Source organism: Galeopterus variegatus, unplaced genomic scaffold, assembly GCF_000696425.1.
Source record: "Galeopterus variegatus unplaced genomic scaffold, G_variegatus-3.0.2 Scaffold2296, whole genome shotgun sequence".
In the NCBI taxonomy this organism is placed as follows: Eukaryota; Metazoa; Chordata; class Mammalia; order Dermoptera; family Cynocephalidae; genus Galeopterus; species Galeopterus variegatus.
In genome coordinates this window covers 279,904-290,015 of record NW_007728407.1, presented here as the reverse complement: position 1 = coordinate 290,015, position 10,112 = coordinate 279,904, and positions in this window count along the sequence as shown.

Sequence of the window (10,112 nt, the reverse complement as noted above, 5' to 3'; positions counted from 1 at the left end):
ATAATGCAATTTGCACTCTTAGTTGCTCTGTTTTGTGGTATGTAACATGGGTCTCATTTAGCCATCAGAACGATAATTCTTCTAATGTTTAAGAGGTCTGGGTTTTATTTCCAGGTTTGCAAACAGCTTGCTGTGCAGCACTGAATGACTCATAATATTTTGATTCCCAAGTCTGAATCTTTCCAAATTGGGCTGATAATATCAATGGCTTAAAGCCATCTCTTTATAATGTTCTTAACAAAATAATGTTTCAGTTATGGATAGTCTTGGGGTATGAAACAGTCCCTTAGGTTTGAACAACCCAGGTCAAAAGGATTTAACCTGCTGAAGCTAGAGTAAGAGGGCAAGAACAGTTTTAGCCAATCTGGAATTATTTGAGCTACATCCAAGCACACTGGCTAGTTTAATTATTTTGTATAAATTGACTGGTACAATAGAATGGTCAAATCATCCATGTTACCCATTATTAATTTAGTGCTAACTGCCTATCGAGTAACTAAGGACCAATTATTTTAGATTGGTTAAAGTGTTTTGCTATGTATAACTTTAGTGATCTTTTAAAAAAAAATTCCTTAATCTTTACTAATTATTATGCTTACTAAGCAAAAACCAAAATTCTTATCCAGAACAAGCACTTTGTAAAAAGATATTGTACTCTGCAGCGTCTTTCATGGACAGTAGTAGATGTCTTATCTGATAGTCTTTGTCAAAACTTTTCATAAAATACTGGGTATTTTAAAACATAGCATATTGTTTGTTTGGCAGGTGGCTGATACGGGGAACCAAATCCTTGACTTTGGTATTATAGTACCGTGCTCTAACCAACTTAGCTAACCAGCCAAACTAAACATCTTTCTATTATAGTAAAATATAGAAAACATAAAATTTGCCATTTTAACTTTTTTAAGTGACATTAAGTACATTCACATTGTTGTGCAATGATTACCACCATCCATCTCCAGAACTTTTTCATCTTGTAAAACTGAAACTCTACCCATTAAATACTAACTGCCCATTTCCCCAGCCCCAGCCCCTGGAAACCACTATTCTACTTTCTGCCTCTATGAATTTGACTACTGTAGGAACCTTACATAAATGGAATTATACATTATTTGTCCTTTTGTGATTGGCTTATTTCACTTAGCATAATGTCTTCAACGATCATCCACATTAAAGCCTGTGTCAGAATTTGCTTCCTTTTTAAGGATAATAATATTCTATTGTATGTATATACCAGTTTTTTATGCATTCATTCATCTAGGACACTTAGGTTGCTTCCACTTTTTGGCTATTATGAATAATGCTGCTATGAACATGGCTGTACAAATATCTGTTCAAGTCCCTGCTTTCACTTCTTTTTGGTAAATATCCAGAAGTAAAATTGTTGGATCTATGTTTAATTTTTTGAGGAATTGCAATACTGCTTCCCATAGTAGCTGCATCATATCATATTCCTACTAACAATGTACAAGGGTTCCAAGTTTTTTACAGCTTGGCCAACACTTGTCATTTTCTATTTTCTATTTCCTTTTTCTTTTTTTAAATTATAATAGCCATAATGGGTATGAATATATAACCTTAGTGCATCTTGGTTAAATAAAATGAATGAAAACTGAGTTACATGATTATCAGTGTTGTTTATGTGTTTTTAAGACATGGAACTCATTGTTCAAACTATTATGCAAAAGTTTATCATCTAAAAGTGATAATAACATGATCATTCTGTTTGATATGAGGGCAGGGGCAGCAGAACTCTGCCAATTTTTCAGGATTTCAGCCCTGTTCCTGTCCCTGTGGGACCCTAAAGGGACAGCCTAAATAGTAAACAGTGACAATGGCTCCAAATATCACTACTTAAAGCCTGTAAGTGTTCAGACTTGTAACCACTGCTTTGGTGACTAGTATAGCCACCATTTCAGTCTACAAAGTTAGTTTCAAAAGTAAAAGCACAGAATTAAAAACTCAGGCTACACTTAAAGCTGTTAAATATACTGTGTAATCCTACCAGCGCCCTCACAGTTTCTTGGTATCTCAAAGTATTTGCCAAATCCATATTATCCCTTAATCCTCTCAAATTGACTTGAAATGCACTGACATCACTTAAAAGGTAATTTCAGGCTGATAAACCTTTTCTGCCCTTGTATTTTAAATCTGAATAGTGTGGAATCTAAATTGCTTGAATATCCAATCATGCTTATATGCATGATTTTTCAACAAATATACTCTACAGGAGCCACTACTTAATGGGTTCCCAACACCCCACTAACCTCTTAGTGAAATCCACATTCATGAGTGCTTTTTAAAGTACGGATGCATACAAGAGTCTCTGAATCAATCAGACCGTGAATAGACAGCATAGTGTTATGGTCAAAAGCATGGACTGTGGAAGCATACTGCGTGAGTTAGAGCCTAGTTTTGCTACTTACAAGCTGTGCCACCTTAGGTGAATCAGGTAACTTCTCTGAGCCTCAACTTTCTGATTTGTTAAACAGGGCTAATAATAATGGAACCTATTTCATAGAATTGCTATAAGGATTAACTGGACTAATATTTATAGAGTAGTTAGAACAATGCTTGGCATATAGTAAACATTATAAATAAGATTAGATAAAACTTCCTCCTCTTCTGACAAAAGTTACATTATAGTTATGTTTCCCTAGAGGTGTGTTGAGTTGTAATGTGTATTGTCTATGTACTATCTCACTTTATAAAGCCAAGCAGCTGCATATGGGTTTTGGCAGTGTCTTTCTACAAAGCATGTAAATGTCACCCGGGAGTGGGTTACTGAGAGCATTCCATAGTCTGGTGCCCGCTACTTTTCTTGTCTCTCCCATCAATCTCTTACATGCCTCTTTGATTCAAGCCATCATGAAATACTTATAATGATCCAAAAGGAGTCATGCTTTTTCAAACCTCTACACTTCCCATGTTCTGTTCTTTCTTCCTGAATTATCCATATACTACTTCTTCTAGCTAAATCACATGAAATTTCAATATTGATTGAGAAATTGAGATTAACTGGTGAATTTTGAGTTCTAGGCATGATGACAGACTATCAAAACAATCCCTAAATCAAGAAACTTCATAGGGAGGCAAAAATAGAAAATATTCCATATTAACCTTTTCAGCAATGTGTTATAGCATAAAATTCATTCAACCTAATATACAACTTACGTCTCTATAGAAAAAGAGACCAGGCCACCATGGCCACCATGCTACACGTAACCAGAGCATTGGTCCCTCCCCTGCCTTTAACCTATTCTCCCTCTTTTCTCTGTGGAGCATGTCCCTTGGCAGTGCTCCTTAGTGTTCCTGGCTCAACTAGATAGAGATCATTTTTCATCACTTGTCACCCTTAGAAATTCTGGGCACGGTTTCCTCATAAGTTATCGTTCCCTTTCAGTGCGATGTCTGACAACATCAGTGTGACTCCCACCTGGAATACAATATAGAACTTATTCAAAACGTTCATACTACTTGCCAGTCAATAGCCCCCTTTAATGTAATCACTACTGTGACTTCTAGCATCATTTATTAGTACTGGCTCTTTTTAAACTTCATATAAATGAAATACATGCAGTTTGGACTCTTTCATTCAACATTCATGTTGTTCCAGGTAGTAGTGCTTTGTTCTTGTCATCGTTCCTTTCTATGAATTTACAGCAATTAATTTAAATATATGTCAGACATTTATGTTATTTTCAGTTTTGACTAGTGTATATAACATTTTGTGAAGTTTTACATGCATTTTGGTACAAATATGCACTTACTTCTTTGGGGAGTATACTCTAAAGTGGGATTCCTGGGTCTTAGAAATCACATGCTCCCCCAACCCCTTCCTCCCAAGGAGAAATATTAATTCTCAGAGACATGAATCTAAACCCATAATGAGTAAGAGAATCAATCATTTACTAGGTGTTTCCTCCATCCATGAACTACACCAGGCGCCTCCACCTTCTATAACTTATACCAGGCACAACTGCCCATAATTTATAAGAAAAATTGTTTTCTAGTGAAAGGCATATTTAACATGATAATGAAGGTAGTCTTGATTTCTTTTTTTTCATTACTTACCACTTTTCTATACTTCTCAAGTTTTTCCATTTCAGACATTTGGCCATGATACTGCCATAAATGACTCTTAATATCCACTCTTTTAGCTAGGAAAATTCAGCAAGGAAAGCTTCAGATGCAGTCATTCCTAACCAAGGGTCTTTCCAGTCTGTAATCTCTGAATAGGAGAGGAGGAAGTATGTGGTGTCAAACAGAATAAGAGATGTTTAATTCTTCTGGTTACATAAGGGTTATATACAAAAGTAAAAGACATAAGGCATTTTCCCAACCTTGTTCCAAAAGGTATAAGATGCTGGTAAGTATTACAAAAAGAAAATGTTCTAGAGTTATGGAGAATGAGGAACTAAAAAAATTAAGCAGGTTTCTTTATACTACAAGAATTATTGGTACTTTTAATATTTTGTGAAGCTCTAAGTCAGCAATGCCGACTTTATAATTTCCTAAACTTATTTTCTGTCTTATTTTCTAAGACTAGTAATATTTTCTAGAATCAATGATCATTAGAACTCAATTTAAGGAATACATCCATAGAGAAATAAGAGATGCCAAGTGGCCAAATGAAATGAGTCTATTGCTTCACTCCATAAATGCTGGGGAAGAATTCTGCAGAGTGTCAACAGTATTTGCTGCATGACTAATGTGTTTTAGGCCCTACATTAGGTACATGATAAGATTCAGACCCTTCTCTAGAGTTGCTCATAGGCATGAGTAGTGCCTACTTATATAAAAATCATCTAATTCAGGGCTAGAATCCTAGAGCAGTTTTCTTGTTTTAAAGAAATTTATGTTTTAAATTGATAAATAAAAATTGTACATATTTATGGTGTACAACATGATGTTTTGATACATGTATATGTTGTGGTAAAACTAAATGAAGCTAATTAACATATCCATTACTTCATATACTTTTTTTTTTTGCGTGTGTGGTGAGAACACTTAAAATCTTTCTTAGCAGTTTTCAAATATGAAATACATTGTTGTTAACTACAGTCACCATGTTGTACAATAGATCTCCTGAACTTATGCCTCCTGTGTAGCTGAAAGTTTATATCTTTTGACCAACATCTTCCCAACACCCTTCATTCCCTGGCTTCTGGTAAGCACCAGTCAACTCTCTGCTTCTGTGAGTTTGACTTTTTTAGATTCCACATATAAGTGAGATCATGTGGTATTTGTCTTTCTGTTCTGGTTTATTTCACTTAGCACAATGTCCTCCAGGTTCATCCATGTTGTTGCAAATGGTAGGAGTTCCTTCTTTTTAAGACTGAATAGTATTCCATTGTGCATATGCCACATTTTCTTTATCCATTCATCCATTGATGGACACTTAGGTTGGTTCCATAACCTGGCTATGGTGAACAGTGCTCTAGAGTAGCTTTTTTTTTTTTTTTACCTGGGAGAGTCTCCAGGAGTAATGTCTCCTTTGGACTGACTTGTTTTTCCTGTTTCTTTATGAATAAAAGTATATATCCCCCATAATTCTGACCAGCTTTTTAGTAGTCCAGGGTTTTACAATTATAAGATACTATACTTATATTGTATAAGATACAATACTATATTTGGATAGTATTTCATATTTTTTGAACAGTTTGCATGTTCTTCATCCCATTTAAATCACACAACTCTTGTGATTATTAGACAGCAGGGAGATTGTTATTTCTATAAGACATTGGAGAAATCAAGAGAGAGGCAGTAGGGAAGTGAGCATAGTGGAGTGAGGAAAAAAACAAATGAGGAGCCAGAAAACACACCTCTGGGTTCCTGAGAAGCCACTAACTAGTTGCGTGACTTTTTACAGTTGTTTATACCCTTTTTTAAATGATGATAAAGTCTATTCTACATACTTCTATTGGGATTGTTGTGATATAAAATAAAATGTAGGTAAAATACTCTGAAAAAATATAAGCACTAAACAAATGTGAGGTATTCTTATTGAATTGTTCACAACTATATACTTCATGAAGGATAAAGTCAGTATGAGAAATGTATGTTCTTGGATAGTGCTTTCCACAATACAAAGATGTGGGGAAATAAAACAAATATAGATTCTCAAATATCTTCCCAAATGTTTTTCCCTTTTCCACATTTGACCTGCAGTAGTCTGAGTAAACTTTTTAAAACATGAAAATACTTATCAGGTCATTTCTCTGCCTAAAACTGTTTGACGGCTTCCCATTGCACTGAAAATAAGATCCACACTGTTTCCCTGATATACAGGACCAAGCCTGATATGACTGATGCCTAGCTTATCAAACTCTATTTACTGTTTTCATTATTTATCACCTTCCAGACACATTTATTTTACTTTCTTGAAGTCTCCAAGCTCTTCTTTCCTATCTAGTTCCTTTGCTTGAAATGACCCTTCTGCATTCACTTGACTCGTCATGTTTTGGATCTCAGATTAAATTTCACTTCTCTTGAATCCTGGCTGCTTCCAGGCTGGAGCTGGTGAGTGCACGGAACAGGAGCCACCAAAAGCTGCAGCTGTGCCCTTCAGATGAAGTCGCTTGAAGGTGGCAGGGGAGAAGAGGGCCTTGTTGGCTCCCAGGCCAGCAATACCACTAACAGGGTTCCCGTGGACACACATAGGAGGAAGGAGCCACAACAACTGAAAAAATGGAGTCACTTAGAGGCCAGTGAGTCATCACAAGGAACTGGAGCATGGGCGGTGGCCAGGGGAAAACTGAAGCACAGCAAGGACAGCTGATCTGCCCCCCAATCAGTGCAGGACCACTCAGAGGAGACTTGTCAGGAATATAGAATTGCATGGGGTGCAGATTGATGAAAAGATTCAGGCCCAGACCAGAGTTTCTACACAAGCCAGGTGCACCAAATTTCACTAGACCCAAAAGTTCCTATAAAGTCAACCATTAAAACCTGAGCTGAACGAAAAGCCTTCCCTAGGGAATCAGCAGCAAAACAGCAATTTAGCTCAACCACAGGGCTTAAGTGCTGGTCCCCACAGGAAGTTCCCCCATTTTAGAAGTAAACAAAGGACAACAAATTAGATCCAGTGCAGAGTTTGAGTGGTGGGAGCAGCAAATAATCCAACACAGAACTGAAAGAAAGAAAAAAGTACCCACAACCAGAGACAAAGTTTGATATTAACTAGTAAAGGTCTCATTTCACCAAAGAACACCTATAACACCTAGAAGGACTGGAAGTCCCCTGAGCTACCAAGCCAGAAAGGGGGTAGGGCTGGGGACCTCAGCCATGTCCCCCAACATCTGCGACCAGTACCAAAGGTGGGGACTGAGGGCCTCGGCCACTCCCCCCGTGACATGCACAACCACTGCAGTGATGACCACTGAGCTGCTGCAGGAAGCACCCTGGGCTCTCCTGAGCTGGGGGATGAGTGGGGCTGAGGGCCTCAGCCATATCCCAACCCCCACAACCAGCCCAGTGATGACTACTGAGCTGCCGCAGGAAGCACCCCATATTCCCGAGGTGGGTGGTGGGGGGAGAGGGCTTTTGCCACACCCCCATGACATCTGCACCCAGCCCAGCAATGACCAAGCCACTGCTGGAAGCCCCCTGGTCTCCCCTGTGGGAATGAGGGGGGTGCCACACGCCTCAATCCCACCCTTCCTCCTTCCTTCTTCTTCTTTCCCATTTCCTTCCCCTTTCCCATCTCCCCTCCCTCCCAACTGCTCTGCAACAACATCATAGAATGTAAAAAAATAAAAATATTTAAAAAAATAAATAAAGAAATTTTACTTCTCTATGGAGGCCATCTGCATGTATTATATTCCTTGTAGTACTTACTCTCACCGCACCCTGCTTTGTTTTTTGTCATAACCTTTATTTTTAAAAAACAAATAAAATTTTTGGTTGTGTTATTATTTTTTATGTTTGTTTTCCCTGACGTACTATAGACTTAGCAAAACTAGGGACCTTGCATGTTTTGTTTATAAGACTATATATACGGTGCTTATCATAGTAACTAAAACATAGCAACCATTCAGTAAATGTTTAATTAATTAATAGCTTTGCTGCAACACTGCTTTTTTTTAAAAAAAAAAAAAAAAGATGACTGGTAAGGGGATTTTTTTTTTTTTTTTTTTTTTTTTTTTTTTTTTAAAGATGACCGGTAAGGGGATCTTAACCCTTGACTTGGTGTTGTCAGCACCACGCTCACCCATTGAGCGTACCGGCCATCCCTATATGGGATCCGAACCCGGGGCCTTGGTGTTATCAGCACCGCACTCTACCGAGTGAGCCACGGGCCGGCCCTGGTAAGGGGATTTTAACACTTGACTTGGTGGTGTCAGCTCCACGCTCTCCCAAGTGAGCCACGGGCCAGCCCCTGCACCACTGCTTTTTATCAAAAGCATCAATGCTCTCTTCAATAAAAGAAGGGACAATACTACTTTCTGAGGGTAAGTAGTGTTTGACCAAGCCTTTATTTGGAAAGAATAATTAATAGCATCAAATATATTTATTATTACTAAGTTTTTAACCTGTGATCCTCATCTAAAGCCTGCACATATTCCTCCATCTCTCACAGTTCACTGGTAACCACCCTTTTTGCCCCTGATGTCGGTGCCCAGTACTCTGGTTTCACTCAAACTTTGGGAGAATATGGAACCTCCTGACAAATGTGAATCTCTGGGCAGGAAAAGAGTCACCATTAATAGGAAAGATATATTAACTGTAGCATTTATACAGTATGCTATTTTTAAAGAAATTCTTTAGCATTAAATAAATATTTCCTTAATCATGTCACTTTGATCATTGTTTAAAAGGAGTAGAAAAACATAAAACCTTATTTCTATTACATTTATTTTATATTAAATGGCACCAGAAGACAAAAATCAAATACTGAGGCATCAATTAGAACTTCACTGTACTCCTTTCTCTCTCCTCATGTCCCAAGGGACATACTGCAGCTTGAATTAAACAAATGACTCATAGACCATGGCACTGCTGAGGATGCCTTGTGAAGACTTGTATGATTTGTTAATCTTTGAGTCCATCTGTGGCCTTCCTGTGCCAACCCTAGAAATGATCTGTAAAATGTTTAACATCTTCAATGCTTTGACATACCTGGCGATCCCAGGATACTAAGCCTTGACTATAATTGTGTTATTATAAGAGTGTTATGTAAATGGAATCATCATAAGGTCATCTTTAGAACTGGCTTTCTTTAAATTCACCATAATACTTGCTGTAGATTGAATGTCCCCCCAAGCTCATGGAGGCTTAATCCCCACTGTAACTGTTGAGGGTGGGAAATCCTATTATGATAATTGAAAGGTGGGACCTTGAAGAGGTGATTAGATTTTGAGGACCATGCCATAGTGAACAGATTAATCCATTTCATGGTTTAGTGGTGGTCATGGGCAGTTATGAGGGCTTTATAAGAGCCAGTGAGATTAGTCTCTCTCTCTGCTCTGCCATTCTTGCCATATGACACCTGCATCACTATACAGTCACCTCACCAGATGTGTTCCCTGGACTTTGGACTTCCCAGCTTCTGAAACTGTAAGCAATAAGTATTGCTTCTCTACAAATTATCCAGTTTCAGGTTTTGTTACAAGCAACAGAAATGGACCAATACAATACCCTTGAGATACATACATGTTGTCTGTATAAATAATTTGTTCCATTCTACTGCTGAGTAGTGTTACATTGTAATCAATTCACCAGCTGTAGGACATTTCGGTTATATGCAGTTTTTAAAAATTAGTTATTTAATTGTTTTCATTGTACATTTTTATAGGGTACAGTTCGTTGTTTCAATATATGCATTATTGCATAATGATCCAATCAGAATAGTTAGCATATCTATCACCTAAACATTTATAACTTCTTTGTGGTTATAACATTCAAGATCCTCTTTTCTGGCCATCTTGAGATATACAATACAATATTATTAGCTATAGTCACCCTAGAGAACCAGAACTTATTCTTCCTATCTAACTGTAACTTTGTACCCATTTACCAAACTCCCCGTTCCTCCTCCCTGTTCCCCTTCTCTGCCTCTGGTAATCACTATTCTCTCTATTTATTTTTAATTTATTTTTTCTTAATTGAAC